This window comes from Lampetra planeri, chromosome 82 (genome assembly GCF_965212315.1).
Source record: "Lampetra planeri chromosome 82, kcLamPlan1.2.h2, whole genome shotgun sequence".
Classification (NCBI taxonomy): domain Eukaryota; kingdom Metazoa; phylum Chordata; class Hyperoartia; order Petromyzontiformes; family Petromyzontidae; genus Lampetra; species Lampetra planeri.
Genome location: NC_136186.1, coordinates 476763 through 493802, shown reverse-complemented (window position 1 = coordinate 493802; position 17040 = coordinate 476763). Strand labels below are relative to the sequence as shown.

The 17040-nt window shown below is 49.1% G+C and overlaps 3 non-coding genes across 3 annotated transcripts; all 3 read left to right on the top strand.

The window, feature by feature from the left end:
• Positions 1–1655: 1655 nt before the first annotated feature.
• TRNAA-CGC (transfer RNA alanine (anticodon CGC)) lies at positions 1656–1727 on the top strand. Its single transcript has one exon. It is a non-coding gene; the product is annotated as a tRNA-Ala (tRNA).
• Positions 1728–5130: 3403 nt separating this feature from the next.
• Positions 5131–5202, top strand: TRNAA-UGC (transfer RNA alanine (anticodon UGC)). The gene has a single exon. It is a non-coding gene; the product is annotated as a tRNA-Ala (tRNA).
• Positions 5203–6856: 1654 nt separating this feature from the next.
• Positions 6857–6928, top strand: TRNAA-CGC (transfer RNA alanine (anticodon CGC)). Its single transcript has one exon. It is a non-coding gene; the product is annotated as a tRNA-Ala (tRNA).
• Positions 6929–17040: the final 10112 nt, after the last annotated feature.

The window sequence follows — 17040 nt, the reverse complement described above, 5'->3', positions numbered from 1 at the left end:
TCTCGGAAGCTTTTATTTAAATATTTTTTCCAACAAAGTTTGAATTCCAAAATCAATTGGCTGTGTCAATGTCCCTGTAATAGGGGTGCACATGAACTCTCGTAAATATTACCCTATATGAACGATACCTTCGGATGAATTTGTGTTGATTTCAGGAACTTGCTATTTCTATAACTAGCGATGCACACAGTGATCAAATGGTTTATTTAAACATTTGTAGATGAAAGCCAGTGATTAAAAGTATCCAGAACACTTTTATTTCCGAATTAAAGATTTCCAAGAATAAATTAATTAGGACAGCATTATAGTATACATCCACATGTATTCTTGTTATTTCTTTTGTTTCAAAAAAATACATTTTGCTTGGACTCTGTGCAGACTCGATGTGTCCAGGATCCAAGGCCAACAGGAGAGTGAGTGGGGTGACAAGGGAAAGGAAGAAGCTGATGACGAAGTTTCACCCCGCACCGAGGTGGAACTGCGCCCCGGTAGAACCAGAATGGAGATGTAGCTCAGAGGTCGAGTGCACGCTTCGCATGTGTGAGGCCCTGGGGTCAATCCCCGGAATCTCCATGTTGGATCTGGAATCCATTATTCTTTGGTTCTTTCGGTTAAGTCACGTCTAAAGATAAAATAATAAATTAAAATAATAGCGACGTTTCGATTGCAACACAAGCAATCATCATCAGGCATAAAAAAAAGAAATAGCAACAAAAATCTAACTAGAAAACTATAGACAGACATACAAGCAGACAGACATCACAAGGACACAGAGAGAGGACACATATCGGCACAGAGAGAGGGGTCGTTTCTGTGACGGTCCCTTAAATATAGAGAGGGGGGCGGGGACGGAGAGAGGGAGGGGGCAGAGAAAATTAGCATATCTGGAATCCATGTTGGAAGTTTATTTATTTATTTATGTTTCCAACAAAGGTTGATTTTCAAAATCAATTGGCTGTGTCCATGTCCCTGTAATCGGGGTGCACATGAACTCTCGTAAACAGATTCCTGCAGAGGGAGCTGGAAGGAACGTTGGTTTACTCGGTCAATGGCCAGGGTCAACGGCGGCGTGGTGTATTTCGCAAATATGGCCAACAGTGAGGTTGGGCACAAGCCGGCGTGAGTCGGTTAAACGTTGAGTTTTATAAGGGCACCACGGGGTGACCAGACCTTCCCCACCCCACCTTCCCCCACCCAGCCCCTCACCACCCTCCCCTCTCCACACAATAATCCCCTGTGGGCTGGTGGAACCAGGTGATTCCTACCAGTATAATCCTATATGAACGATACCTGAGGGTGAATTTGTGTTGATTTCAGGAACTTGCTATTTGTATAACTAGCGATGCAAATGGTTTACTTAAAATTTCGGAGCTGAAAACCAGTGCTTAAAAGCATCCAAAACACTTTTGTATTTCCGAATTAAATATTTCCAATAATAAATAAATTGGGAAAGCATCATAGTATCGATCCACATGTATGCTTGTTATTTCTATTTCTTTCAAAGAAATACATTTTGCTTGGACTCTGTGCAGACTCGAAGTGTACAGGGTCCAGGGCCAACAGGAGAGTGAGTGGGGTGACGAGGGAGAGGAAGAAGCTGATGACGACGTTTCACCCCGTAACGAGGTGGAACTGAGCCCAGGTAGAGCCACCATGGGGATGTAGCTCAGTGGTAGAGCGCACGCTTCGCATGTGTGAGGCCCCGGGTTCAATCCCCGGCATCTCCACGAGGTGATATTTTGCCAGTAAACAATTTTGCTCGAAGGAATATGCGTGGCCTGCACAAAACGTCTGCTTGTTTTCATTCGTTATGGTTGCTGAGCATAGATCCAGAAGACCAACATGTCATACGGTCAGCAATGAACAGCACGACAATCAAAGTTGTAGTACATAAGAGTTAACATGTTTATGGCATTCATATTATTGTTTTTTTCGGGCAAAGTCACGTAGAAGGGAAATAATAAAATAATAAAAATATCAAACAAAATTATCACGACGTTTCGACTGCAACACAAGCAATCATCATCAAGTGTGAAATCAAAATATTTATAGAAATTAGCAAGATAATTAGAATTAAAACCGTAAGATGGACTTCCAAATTTGAACAGTGCGTGGAGGAAGCCGAGAGAAAATTGCTGTGACCTGCCGAGTGGTGGTCGAACGGAGTGGGTGAGAAGAAAATCGGTATGGAGTCCTCATCGCTGAAGGATAACTCAACGAGTGCAATTATACAGGTAGGAGCAACAGTTTCACACTGCCCACCAGGGATTATTTGTCTGTCGTGCATCGCCCCTCCCGAACATGTACGTTCAGGGATTGGTTGAAGTGCATCACGTGACCGCGAGCTTTCTGTCGTGCACGAATGTGCTGTCCAACCAAGTTCCTACCTGCCCACTCCGACGGAACGTGTTTAGAATCGCATTGTGGCCGCATTAGAATTTGCTGAATGTGCAATCTCAATGAATTTGAATAGCTATTTACAGTATTTAACCGCACAATCCAAATCAAAACTCGATGAGCATATTTATTGTTTTAGTTGTAACGTGTACATTCGTTTATTTGTTAGATCTAGTAATATGTTATTCATCATCATCACAATCAATGGGCTAAGGGTGCATAGGTGTGAACTGCACATTTTGTACTTCTGCGTTTAAGTATACCATAAACCACATCATAGGAAACACCACAACAAGACGAGCACTCGAGTGTGTACGTACACGTATGTGTGCATATGTATGTACAATCGTGCGTGTTCGCAGTGGAACGCAATCCTTGTGTGCGTACACTGCTGTGTATGTACACTGCGTTGTATATCTGTATATACACCCTGTATATGCACACTCGTGTGTGTATGCACTCCGCTTTTTAAATGCAGCAGTGTTTGGATGCACACTCGTGTGTGCATGTCTACTCGTCCGTGTTTTTTTAATGAAGGATATGGTAGCAATAACGTACGATCAGCCATGTTCAAAAACAAATCAGGTCTGTATTGATTTGCAAGAATATTAACAGTAAAACTCGCATTAAATGTTTTTATCAATTCGCTTGGTCAAACGGTTAACACACTAGGAAATTTATATCACTTTCAGGAATGCAACAGTTATAAAATATTCTCAAATCAAACACGTAAACATCGATTAATCATCTTCTTGGTTCTTTCGGTAAAGTCACGTTTAAGGGAAATAATACAAATAAAACATAATAAAATAATTCTCACGACGTTTCGGCCACAACGCACACAGCCGTCCTCAGGTGAAGACCAGGTCTGTCGGGGAGACAGTGTCTGAATGAAACACCACCACGCTTGGAGCGTATATTTAAGCTGGGTTGTAAGGGGAAGAGCGCCTTGACAAAATAATTTGCATATCAAGAGGAATTTAGCATATGCAAGTTAGTGATTAGTACTACTTGTGAAATGCGTAGGAGGTGGGCGGGGGGTTTCAAAGTCATATTATGCCCGTGCATTTATGCAGGAATAGCAGCATCAAAGGGAGGGGATAGGGGTAGCATTAATAAAGGGAAGGAATGTTAATAGTATGTAGCTGCAGTAACTAAACAACCGCGTAAAAAATTAAAGTATAAACTACATAGTATCATCAGTATACTAAATATACTCTCCAATAAGCTCAGCTACTAACAGTAAGTAATACATTACAATTCTCTGTCGCAAAAAATATAATATGCTTTCAGCTAAACTTTTTTCCCTTACATCACACGGGTCTACCCCGTTCTATATGCTGCCATCGACAAATCCCAACATTAAATTATATACTGTTCAGATAATCGTCGCTGGTGTTGGCCGTGAGCATGAATTTAACTTGAGGGAGAATTGAGCTGTGCGCTAACCACTACACTACCTCTACACACACGCGAGTGTGCATGCACAGCAATATTAACGTCAATATTTTTTTGCAGATTAATAAAAATCGGATTTTTTAAAAGTTATCTGAGCGTCCGTTAACTGTACAATGCTTACAACAAACACGTACACACACGAGTCAAAGTCAAGTGTACTTACACAGCAGTGTAAATACACGCACGCTTACAGGCAATACCATGTCGATTATCATTAAAAGTGTATGACAGCAATCGTAATAATTTTCGTGGATTAAATGAAATAAATCACCTTGATTGTTCTGTCGCGCTCATATCAACACAAGTACTTCAATATATTTATAAAACAAAGTCAGCACGGTATAAACTTGCACCTCAAAGTCCAAATCACAATTTTAATTCTTCAGTCTGCATTTCCCTGGTAACGCATTTGAACTGGCAGCATTTTGCAGCATATTACAGGGCGAATATTAGCAAATGAATGCAAATTATGCGGTGAGATGAATATACGTATTCAGGCTTAAGCTCAATGGCAAGATTAGCGAAGCTCTGTTGCTAGATTTGCAGATTGTAATTTCCAAAAATAACAATTGAATGTAAAGTTCATGAAATGCAACGTCGAGAACTTAATCTTTCATCAATGCAACGTCATTCCAAACGACCCCACTATTCGTGTGCTGGTGTCATTGACCCAATTCGAATGATACCTGTGACTTACAGCTTTCCACACCTTACACCACGCTCCCACGCCCCCTTAATTCGTTTTACAGGTAGGAACAATGTTCCACACTGCCCACCAGGGATTTATTGTCTGTCTGACTGTCTGTCTGTCGTGCATAAATAAATATATAACATAAACAGCTCTTTGATTGGTGGAGACCTACTGCCGGGTACGGAGAGGGGAGGAGCCTAAGGGAGGAGGGTCAGGGGAGGGGTCTAAGGAAGGGGGGGTAAGGGGAGGGGCCTGAGGGGGGTGGGGGTTCAGGGGAGGGGCCTGAGGGAGGGGGAGTAAGGGGAGGGGCCTAAGGGGGGGGGTCAGGGGAGGGGCCTAAGGATATGGGGGGGGGTGTTCAGGGGAGGGGCCTAAGGGAAGGGGGGTCAGGGGAGGGGCTTAAGGGAGGGGGGGTCATGGGAGGGGCCTAAGGGAAGGGGGTTCAGGGGAGGGGCCTAAGGGAGGGGGGGTCAGGGGAGGGGCTTAAGGGGGGAAGTGTTCAGGGGAGGGGCCTAAGGAAGGGGGGGTAAGGGGAGGGGCCGATAGTTCAGGGGGCTGGCTACCTGGCTGGCTGCCAGCGTGGTGGGGATGTAGCGCAGTGGAAGAGCGCACACTTTGCATGTGTGAGGCCCTGGGTTCAAGCCCCGGCATCTCCATCTCGGAAGCTTTTATTTAAATATTTTTTCCAACAAAGTTTGAATTCCAAAATCAATTGGCTGTGTCAATGTCCCTGTAATAGGGGTGCACATGAACTCTCGTAAATATTACCCTATATGAACGATACCTTCGGATGAATTTGTGTTGATTTCAGGAACTTGCTATTTCTATAACTAGCGATGCACACAGTGATCAAATGGTTTATTTAAACATTTGTAGATGAAAGCCAGTGATTAAAAGTATCCAGAACACTTTTATTTCCGAATTAAAGATTTCCAAGAATAAATTAATTAGGACAGCATTATAGTATCCATCCACATGTATTCTTGTTATTTCTTTTGTTTCAAAAAAATACATTTTGCTTGGACTCTGTGCAGACTCGATGTGTCCAGGATCCAAGGCCAACAGGAGAGTGAGTGGGGTGACAAGGGAAAGGAAGAAGCTGATGACGAAGTTTCACCCCGCACCGAGGTGGAACTGCGCCCCGGTAGAACCAGAATGGAGATGTAGCTCAGAGGTCGAGTGCACGCTTCGCATGTGTGAGGCCCTGGGGTCAATCCCCGGAATCTCCATGTTGGATCTGGAATCCATTATTCTTTGGTTCTTTCGGTTAAGTCACGTCTAAAGATAAAATAATAAATTAAAATAATAGCGACGTTTCGATTGCAACACAAGCAATCATCATCAGGCATAAAAAAAGAAATAGCAACAAAAATCTAACTAGAAAACTATAGACAGACATACAAGCAGACAGACATCACAAGGACACAGAGAGAGGACACATATCGGCACAGAGAGAGGGGTCGTTTCTGTGACGGTCCCTTAAATATAGAGAGGGGGGCGGGGACGGAGAGAGGGAGGGGGCAGAGAAAATTAGCATATCTGGAATCCATGTTGGAAGTTTATTTATTTATTTATGTTTCCAACAAAGGTTGATTTTCAAAATCAATTGGCTGTGTCCATGTCCCTGTAATCGGGGTGCACATGAACTCTCGTAAACAGATTCCTGCAGAGGGAGCTGGAAGGAACGTTGGTTTACTCGGTCAATGGCCAGGGTCAACGGCGGCGTGGTGTATTTCGCAAATATGGCCAACAGTGAGGTTGGGCACAAGCCGGCGTGAGTCGGTTAAACGTTGAGTTTTATAAGGGCACCACGGGGTGACCAGACCTTCCCCACCCCACCTTCCCCCACCCAGCCCCTCACCACCCTCCCCTCTCCACACAATAATCCCCTGTGGGCTGGTGGAACCAGGTGCTTCCTACCAGTATAATCCTATATGAACGATACCTGAGGGTGAATTTGTGTTGATTTCAGGAACTTGCTATTTGTATAACTAGCGATGCAAATGGTTTACTTAAAATTTCGGAGCTGAAAACCAGTGCTTAAAAGCATCCAAAACACTTTTGTATTTCCGAATTAAATATTTCCAATAATAAATAAATTGGGAAAGCATCATAGTATCGATCCACATGTATGCTTGTTATTTCTATTTCTTTCAAAGAAATACATTTTGCTTGGACTCTGTGCAGACTCGAAGTGTACAGGGTCCAGGGCCAACAGGAGAGTGAGTGGGGTGACGAGGGAGAGGAAGAAGCTGATGACGACGTTTCACCCCGTAACGAGGTGGAACTGAGCCCAGGTAGAGCCACCATGGGGATGTAGCTCAGTGGTAGAGCGCACGCTTCGCATGTGTGAGGCCCCGGGTTCAATCCCCGGCATCTCCACGAGGTGATATTTTGCCAGTAAACAATTTTGCTCGAAGGAATATGCGTGGCCTGCACAAAACGTCTGCTTGTTTTCATTCGTTATGGTTGCTGAGCATAGATCCAGAAGACCAACATGTCATACGGTCAGCAATGAACAGCACGACAATCAAAGTTGTAGTACATAAGAGTTAACATGTTTATGGCATTCATATTATTGTTTTTTTCGGGCAAAGTCACGTAGAAAGGAAATAATAAAATAATAAAAATATCAAACAAAATTATCACGACGTTTCGACTGCAACACAAGCAATCATCATCAAGTGTGAAATCAAAATATTTATAGAAATTAGCAAGATAATTAGAATTAAAACCGTAAGATGGACTTCCAAATTTGAACAGTGCGTGGAGGAAGCCGAGAGAAAATTGCTGTGACCTGCCGAGTGGTGGTCGAACGGAGTGGGTGAGAAGAAAATCGGTTTGGAGTCCTCATCGCTGAAGGATAACTCAACGAGTGCAATTATACAGGTAGGAGCAACAGTTTCACACTGCCCACCAGGGATTATTTGTCTGTCGTGCATCGCCCCTCCCGAACATGTACGTTCAGGGATTGGTTGAAGTGCATCACGTGACCGCGAGCTTTCTGTCGTGCACGAATGTGCTGTCCAACCAAGTTCCTACCTGCCCACTCCGACGGAACGTGTTTAGAATCGCATTGTGGCCGCATTAGAATTTGCTGAATGTGCAATCTCAATGAATTTGAATAGCTATTTACAGTATTTAACCGCACAATCCAAATCAAAACTCGATGAGCATATTTATTGTTTTAGTTGTAACGTGTACATTCGTTTATTTGTTAGATCTAGTAATATGTTATTCATCATCATCACAATCAATGGGCTAAGGGTGCATAGGTGTGAACTGCACATTTTGTACTTCTGCGTTTAAGTATACCATAAACCACAACATAGGAAACACCACAACAAGATGAGCACTCGAGTGTGTACGTACACGTATGTGTGTGCATATGTATGTTCAATCGTGCGTGTTCGCAGTGGAACGCAATCCTTGTGTGCGTACACTGCTGTGTATGTACACTGCGTTGTATATCTGTATATACACCCTGTATATGCACACTCGTGTGTGTATGTGTAATGTAGTAACTCGGCGGGAGACGACTTCACGGGTAACACACTCTTTATTTTATCAAACTCGTTCACAGGTGACTAACACCTACTTTGTATCTCGGGTGACAAACACCCACTTAGTATCTCGGGTGACAAACACCCACTTAGTATCTCGGGTGACAAACACCCACTTAGCTACTTGGCGACTAACGCCCACTGAGCTACTCGGATGACCAACATCCACTTAGTATCTCGGGTGACAAACACCCACTTAGCTACTCGGCGACTAACGCCACTGAGCTACTCGGATGACCAACATCCACTTAGCTACTCGGCGACTAACGCCACTGAGCTACTCGGGACACTCCCTGCCCGGGGTATCCGTCTCGACTGTGGGTCCCCAGCCCGACCCACGGGGGCGTCGGACCCCGGGTCCCACAGCCTCGCCTCCGAGCCACACAGGGCCCCGGTCCCCACAAGGACGGCGGGACTAGGGGTCTCGGGGCACTAGGTCTTCAGCTCCGTCTTCGGGTCTTCAACTGGGTAACTCTCCCCGAGTGCTCTCGCGCGTCCCCCTTTATACCCCACCTGCGGACGTCGCTGCGAGCACCCACTTATTCGACCAATCGCTGGGCGCTGGCTACGATCCTCTTTTCCCACATCTCATCGTGCCTCACCACCCACGCCGCGCCGCCCCGTCATCTGTCACTCCCGGCGCGCGCGTCCACACCACGCCCACAACGCGTGCCCAACCCCGCACCCCGCGCCGCCCCGTGATCCATCACTGTCACAGTCGGCGCACGTCAATACCACCACTACATATGCACTCCGCTTTTTAAATGCAGCAGTGTTTGGATGCACACTCGTGTGTACATGTCTACTCGTCCGTGTTTTTTTAAGGAAGGATATGGTAGCAATAACGTACGATCAGCCATGTTTAAAAACAAATCAGGTCTGTATTGATTTGCAAGAATATTAACAGTAAAACTCGCATTAAATGTTTTTATCAATTCGCTTGGTCAAACGGTTAACAAACTAGGAAATTTATATCACTTTCAGGAATGCAACAGTTATAAAATATTCTCAAATCAAACACGTAAACATCGATTAATCATCTTCTTAGTTCTTTCGGTAAAGTCACGTATAAGGGAAATAATAAAAATAAAACACAATAAAATAATTCTCACGACGTTTCGGCCACAACGCACACAGCCGTCCTCAGGTGAAGACCAGGTCTGTCGGGGAGACAGTGTCTGAATGAAACACCACCACGCTTGGAGCGTATATTTAAGCTGGGTTGTAAGGGGAAGAGCGCCTTGACAAATTAATTTGCATATCAAGAGGAATTTAGCATATGCAAGTTAGTGATTAGTACTACTTGTGAAATGCGTAGGAGGTGGGCGGGGGGTTTCAAAGTCATATTATGCCCGTGCATTTATGCAGGATTAGCAGCATCAAAGGGAGGGGATAGGGGTAGCATTAATAAAGGGAAGGAATGTTAATAGTATCTAGCTGCAGTAACTAAACAACCACGTAAAAAACTAAAGTATAAACTACATAGTATCATCAGTATACTAAATATACTCTCCAATAAGCTAAGCTACATACAGTAAGTAATACATTACAATTCTCTGTCGCCAAAAATATAATATGCTTCCAGTCAAACTTTTCCCCCTTACATCACACGGGTCTACCCCGTTCTATATGCTGCCATCGACAAACCCAACATTAAATTACATACTGTTCAGATAATCGTCGCTGGTGTTGGCCGTGAGCATGAATTTAACGTGAGCGAAAATTGAGCTGTGCGCTAACCACTACACTACCTCTACACACACGCGAGTGTGCATGTACAGCAATATTAACGTCAATATTTTTTTGCAGATTAATAAAAATCGGATTTTTTAAAGTTATCTGAGCGTCCGTTAACTGTACAATGCTTACAACAAACACGTACACACACGAGTCAAAGTCAAGTGTACTTACACAGCAGTGTAAATACACACACGCTTACAGGCAATACCATGTCGATTATCATTAAAAGTGTATGACAGCAATCGTAATAATTTGCGTGGATTAAATTAAACAAATCACCTTGATTGTTCTGTAGCGCTCATATCAACACAAGAACTTCAATATATTTATAAAAGTCAGCACGGTATAAACTTGCACCTCAAAGTCCAAATCACAATTTTAATGCTTCAGTCTGCATTTCCCTCGTAACGCATTTAAACTGGCAGCATTTTGCAGCATATTGCAGGGTGAATATTAGCAAATGAATGTGAATTATGGGTGAGATGAATATATATGTATTCAGGCTTAAGCTCAATGGCAAGATTAGCGAAGCTCTGTTGCTAGATATGCAGATTGTAAATTCTTAAAACAAAAATTTAATTTAAAGATGATGAAATAAAACGTCGAGAAATTCATATTTCATTAATGCAACATCATTCCAAACGACCCCACCATTTGTGTGCTGGTGTCATTGACCCAATTCGAATGATACCTGTGACTTACAGCTTTCCACACCTTACGCCACGCTCCCACGCCCCCTTAATTTGTTTTTTGTTGATTAGAAGGAGGCACTCCCTATTTTTTGCCATTCCCCTGCCACGAGTAAAGTTTTGCAAAAACAACTCCCTTCCTTCATTGACGGTGCCGGACGGTAACGCTGCGGTGGATGTGAGCAATGTCCCGGAGGGAAGGCTCGTAGCCACCACAGCTGCCCACGAGGTATTTGGACGGGTGCGAGAGGCTGGTAACCCCTCAATATTCAATGGAATTACCGTAAAAACACGTCCAAAATATTAAACACGCGCAAAATTTTGAACACAAACACACTGGTGTATATACACACCGAAGGTCGTATGTTACAGACCAAAAGGTGACAATTGTTTTTTTTTTTGCGTAACTTTATTATAATCCACGCTAAACCATTCGGATGATTGTTCAAAGTTTTTGACAAAAATTATAACAAAACAACCTCGTTTTCTAGAAGCACCCCGCTCATCACGAGTGTCCTTAAATGTATTTATAAAACAAAGTCAGTAAAGTATAAATTTGCACCTCTTAGTCCAAATTAAACTGGACAACATCATTTTGATTCTTCAGACTGTAAGTTGTTGTTTAATCCTCCAAACTTGTGTAGAGGTGTAATTGTGTATGGGAGCGGATTGCCAACAAACACAAGGGGCGTGGTTAGGGCCGTACACATAGGAGGTGCTCACACCGACGTTCGCACCTGCATCCCCCACGGGCCCCTCCCGGGGGCCGAGTACTATAAAAGGTGGTGAGCCGGAGGGCTCGAGGTCGGGGGGTATCAGCTTTAACCAGCGAAGACGGAAGACCAGCTAGCATAGGCCCCAGAGCTCCCCTGGCTCGCTGTCCTTATCAGGGCCGACCAGGGCAAGCCGGTGGCGTGGCCCCGAGAGCCCAGACTGACGAGCCGGTCTGGAGACTCAGGGTGCCGGGATCCCAGCTTGACCAGGGCTGGGATAGGTAGCCTCCCCTAGCTCCGTAGTGGAGGACTTGGGCATAGGTTAGCGGGGTTAGAAGTTGTGTATCCCTGTAGCCGAGTGAAGGGGACGATACCCCCTTAAGTATTGTGTGTACCCATTACTGTGCACAAGTTGGTGTCAATAAATAAGTGTGCCTCCGACCCCGTCGTCAAGCCTCCTGATACTTACTACATCTGGGGTCAGAAGTAAAACGTTCAACGATGGACACACGAGGGACGACACGTACCAGGGAGTCGGAGATGGAGGACACCGCGGCCGAATCGCCACCAGAGATGGCCGAGGTCGGATCGGAGCAGCCGGGGCCGAGTACACCCGCGCTGCTACGACAGGAAGGGGGGGATGCGTCGGCCGAGAGACTTCGGCTGGCTCACTCCCGCCTGGCGGAGCTGCTCTACGCTGCGGCCGCCGCGTTGGAAGAGATCACGCGGCTGGGGGCTGGAGGGGCTGCGCGGGACGACGACAGCAGCCGACGCGCGGTGACATTTCCTGCCACCTCGACGCGGCTCGCGGTTAAATTTCCCGCCATCACTACAGTGCGGGCAGAGGGCGGGGCCGGCCCGCGTCAGGTGACTGCTGAGGGCCAAGCACAAGCCGTGACATCATCAGCACCGGCCAGCGCGTCAACATAAGAGCGACCGGCGATGCCATGCTCGCAGCCCGCCCACACTGTAACATCTGCTGGGAGCGACGGAGCGCGATCCGCAGCCACGGACGTCGCATTACAGCAGCGACTGCCGCCTCTCAAAGAATTCGTGGGTGCGGACGGAGACTGGGACGGCTTCAAAAGGCGGTTCATCGCTCATCAAGAGATGGCGAACTGGACGGACGCCGAGGCACTACGCGCGCTGCCGGCGATGCTGGACAACGACGCCCTGGCATCTGCTGTCAGCCGTCTATGGGCCGCCTTCGGACTGCAGGCAGCTGTTCCACGATCGGCATCGGGGCGCCAACGAATCGCCCCTGGCCTTCCGGATGGCTCTCCTGGCCCTGGCAAAGGCAGCTTTTCCGCGGATGGACGAGGAGGGAGTGGACGCCATGGTGGCTGAAAAGCTGCTGCTACTCGCTGATGAGCTGGACGTCGCCGTCTTGGCTCAAGACGACGCAGAGATGTCGTCCCTGCTGGTCGCGCGCCACATCCACGGGGGCTTGCGGTCCCTGCGTCGCAAGGCCGCCAAGGGGGTGGCCGGCCATGCCATGGCGGCCACCACCCTCCCATCGGAGGAGGTCTGCGGGGTGGAGCGGCGGGAGGAATGGAGATCGGCGGCACCACAGGCTCGGAATGGACCGAGCCGCCAGGAGCAGCCCAGGCCATCTGGGGCGCTCACACGCTGCTACAACTGTGGCCTGCAAGGCCACGTTGCTTCAGGATGCCGGGCTCCCCGTCAGCGTGGGGCGACACCTCGTCAGGACGCCGCGCCGTCTCCACCCAAGCTCCAGCAGAGAAATACGGCGAGTCGTGGCACCTCACACGTTTGGCCCATGCACACATCCGACACACACTCACGCGCTCAACTGAACAGGGCTCGAAAATCGCCGGCCGTTGCGCCCGTTTGTTCTGAAATGCGGCGAGCGCTCCAACCGGGTCAGTGGTCGGAGCTCGCCCATCGTGTCGTTGCAGCGTCGGCGGGATCGTCGGTTGTGGTCGGTCATATTGATGGGGTAGAGGTGCGGATTTTAATTGACACAGGGGCATCGGCGACCATTATATCTGATTTGATTTATAACATCCTTCCCGTTCAAAGTCGTCCCTTGCTCCCCGTTGACGTGCCATGCTATGCTGCTAACGGGGGCTCGCTGGGCATTATTGGGCAAATCCGCGCCAAAATTTGCATTGGAGACATTAAATTATCCGGGCCTGTTTTGGTTTCCTCCTCACTCGCGGTTCCGTGCCTGTTGGGGACGGATTTCTTGGCCAAAATGCCCATTCGTATCTTGATTGACCAGGGGTGCATCGAGCTCCCGTCGGGCCGACGTGTTACATTTTTGTCTTCCCCCACCACGGAGCGTCGGGCGTTTGCCACCGTGCAGGCGCTCGTGACAAAAACTGTGCGCGTACCCCCGGGGGCGCAGATGCTCGTCCCTCTTAGGTTGCGTCGGCCGTTTGCTGAAGGAGTTGCGGATCGGGGGGTCTTGTTGGGACCATCTCGGGCCGGGGTCAATGGACCCGATTTGCTAGCGGCTCAGACCATGGTGAAAGGGGATGGGGACCCCTTCATTGCAGTCCTTAATGTAGGATCGCGAACGGCCGTGGTTCCTCAAGGGACCGTGCTTGCACACGCAACGCCGGTACCCTATGAGGAACCACTCGTGGGTCAGGTAAACACCGATCCTCCGTCGTGACCGCATTCGGACTGTGATGACGGATGGCTGGATGCGCTTTGCGCGGGATCAGTGGACCTGTCCGACTCGCAGCGTGCGCAGCTGCGAGTTCTCCTGAACGAATTTGCCGACGTTTTTAGTCAACACAAATTTGATATTGGTTGTACTAAATTGCTGCGACACCATATTGACACGGGTGACAGCGCGCCAATCCGCCAAAATCCCTTTCGGTTGAGCCCCGCCGAAAAGGATCATGTCAAATCGGCTGTTGATGACATGCTAGCCGCCGATATCATTTCCCCTTCCAACAGCCCGTGGGGCGCGTCGATCGTTTTGGTGAAAAAACACGATGGCTCACTGCGGTTTTGTGTCGACTTTCGGCGATTGAACAAAATTTCTGTGGCAGATGCGTACCCGCTTCCTCGAATGGATGAGTCGCTCGATGCCTTGGCGGGGGCGCGATTCTTTTCCACCCTCGATTTACTATCTGGATTCTGGCAGCTTCCTCTGGATGACGAATCAAAACCTAAGACTGCTTTTCGTACACCGCAAGGTCTCTTCCAATTTAACCGCTTGCCGATGGGCTTACGTTCTGCGCCGGCAACTTTTCAGCGGTTAATGGAACTGGTCTTGGCAGGCTTGCAATGGGATTCGTGTTTAATTTACTTGGACGATGTCATCGTCTTTAGCAAATCCTTCGAGGAACACCTCCAGAGGTTGCGTGCTGTTTTTCTCAAAATGCGGGCTGCCAATTTGAAATTTAAACCGCAGAAGTGCCATTTGCTCCGCGAATCGGTGCGGTATTTGGGTCACATTGTTGGGCGCTCGGGGATATCCACTGATCCCGCCAAAACGGAATGCGTCAGCTCCTGGCCGACTCCCACCTCGGTGGGAGAGGTCAGGAGTTTAATTGGGTTCGCGTCGTACTATTGGCGGTTTGTGGCTGACTTCGCTACGATCGCGAAACCATTGCATGCCTTGACGTCCAAGGGAGTCAGGTTTCATTGGGGGCCGGAGGAGGAGGCTGCTTTTCACGCCCTCCGGAATGCCCTGGTGGAGGCTCCGCCGTTGAATTACCCCGATTTCTCACAACCCTTCTTGCTCGATACAGACACAAGTAACACGGGCATTGGGGGCGTGCTGTCCCAGCTCGTTGGGGGCGTAGAGCATGTGGTGGCTTACGGTAGTCGGGTACTGTCTCCAGCGGAACAACGGTACTGCGTTACCCGTCGGGAATTATTGGCAATTGTTTATTTCATTCAGCAGTACCGCCCGTATCTGTACGGTCGGCGTTTCACCGTCCGTACAGATCATGCGGCTCTACAGTATGCTCTGTGGGTTCAACAACCATCGGGCCAGTTGTCTCGATGGTTGGAGATTCTCCAAGACTACGACTTTGTCACCACATATCGTAAGGGCGTCCGCCACACGAACGCTGATGCCCTGTCGCGGTTGCCACCCACTTCGGAGTGCGCTTGCCTCTTGGGTTCGGGGCGTTGTAGGCCCCCGAACGTCTCCACCGATTCGGTCCTCGTGGCCGCCGCCGATGCGCCTTCGGCTTCGGGTCCTATCGAGCAAGAAGTGAGGGATTTGTTGCTGGGGTTGTCGGTCGTGGAATGGGGACGCCTCCAAATGGAGGACAACTCCCTCCTCGCTCTGCGCCGTCGCACTGGGGGGGTTGGTCAGGGGGTAGCGAACGTTGACTCGTGGGGGTTGTTCCAGGGTCTTTTAATGCACTGGGACGGAAAATCCCGCCGCCAACGGCTCGTGGTGCCTGCAGCATTAAGGGGTAAGGTGGTATGGGCTGTTCATGAGCGGCTTCTGCACTTGGGGGTTCACAAGACCTTTGCCACGCTCCAGCTCGATTTCTTCTGGCTGGGCATGGCAAAGGACGTGGGGGATCTCCTGGGGTCGTGCACGCAATGCGCGCAGCAGAAGCCACCTGCAAGGGGGTCCAACCCTCCGCTGTAGTCCATAAAGGTTTCCCGGGTTAACGAGCTCGTTGCTCTAGACATTCTCGGGCCATTTCCCGCTACACCCAGGGGGAATAGGTATTTATTGACAGGGGTCGAATACTTCACGAGATGGCCTATGGTCTGGCCCCTGGCCAACCAGTCGGCGGCAGCCATCGCGGAGGCCTTTGTCCAGGGCTATGTCCTCGACAAGGGTGCTCCGGAACGGCTGCTTACTGACCAGGGTAAGAATTTTTCGGGGAAACTCCTCCGCGAGGTGTGCGACCTCTTGATTACGGAGAAAATTCGGACCTCCCCGTATCACCCACAAACTGACGGGATGGTGGAACGGCTGCATCGGACCATCACGTCCATGCTGTCCCAGCAGGTATCAGAATCCCAGACAGATTGGGACCTTCGCATTGCCGGTTTGTTGCAAGCCTACAGGATGGCTCCCCATGCGGCCACCGGATTTTCCTCTTTCTTTTTAATGTATGGCCGCGAGGCTAACCCCCCTGTGACGACCCAGCTGAAGCTCTCGGCGCCTCAGGCAAAGTCTACATTGTCCGAACACGTTAAATTTAATATCGGCAAATTATCTGAGGTGCGGGAAGCGGCCGTGCAAAATTCTGAACTCCGCCAGCAGGCGAACGAGAGGCTTCGGCTGGGGCGGGTACATGTGTTCAAATGGAAACCAGGGGACAGGGCATGGTTGCACTGTCCCCAGGTGCCGCTGGCGACCTCGTCAAAGTTGGTACGGCCGTGGCGGGGGCCCGTGGAGGTCGTACAGGTCTTGCGGCCGCAATGTGTACGCGTCAAATGGGGGAGGCGTCGGTGGTACGTGCACCCCTCAAGGTTGAAACCGTTCATTGCGCCGCCCCGTGGTTCGCACACACGCACGCATGGCCAAACGTGTGAGGGGTCCGCCGACTCCCCGACGTCGCTGCTCTCGCCTAACCTGACATCAACTGTGCCATCTCCAGGTGCAACTGGAGTGACGGCTCCGCGACCGCCAACCCCCCCCGGGGGGGTCGGGGGTCGCTCGGCAGCGGCACCAGACTCTCTCCCACCCGGACCGTCAACAACCGCCACTGAGCAGGCCGGGACGGGCCCTTGTGACGGGCCCGCCGCGAGAACGCGCGCCAAAACGCGCAGACTATTGTGAGGTCAGCCGTTGGGGGGCCATTGCGGACGAGGGGGGGGAGGCGCCTGGGGCG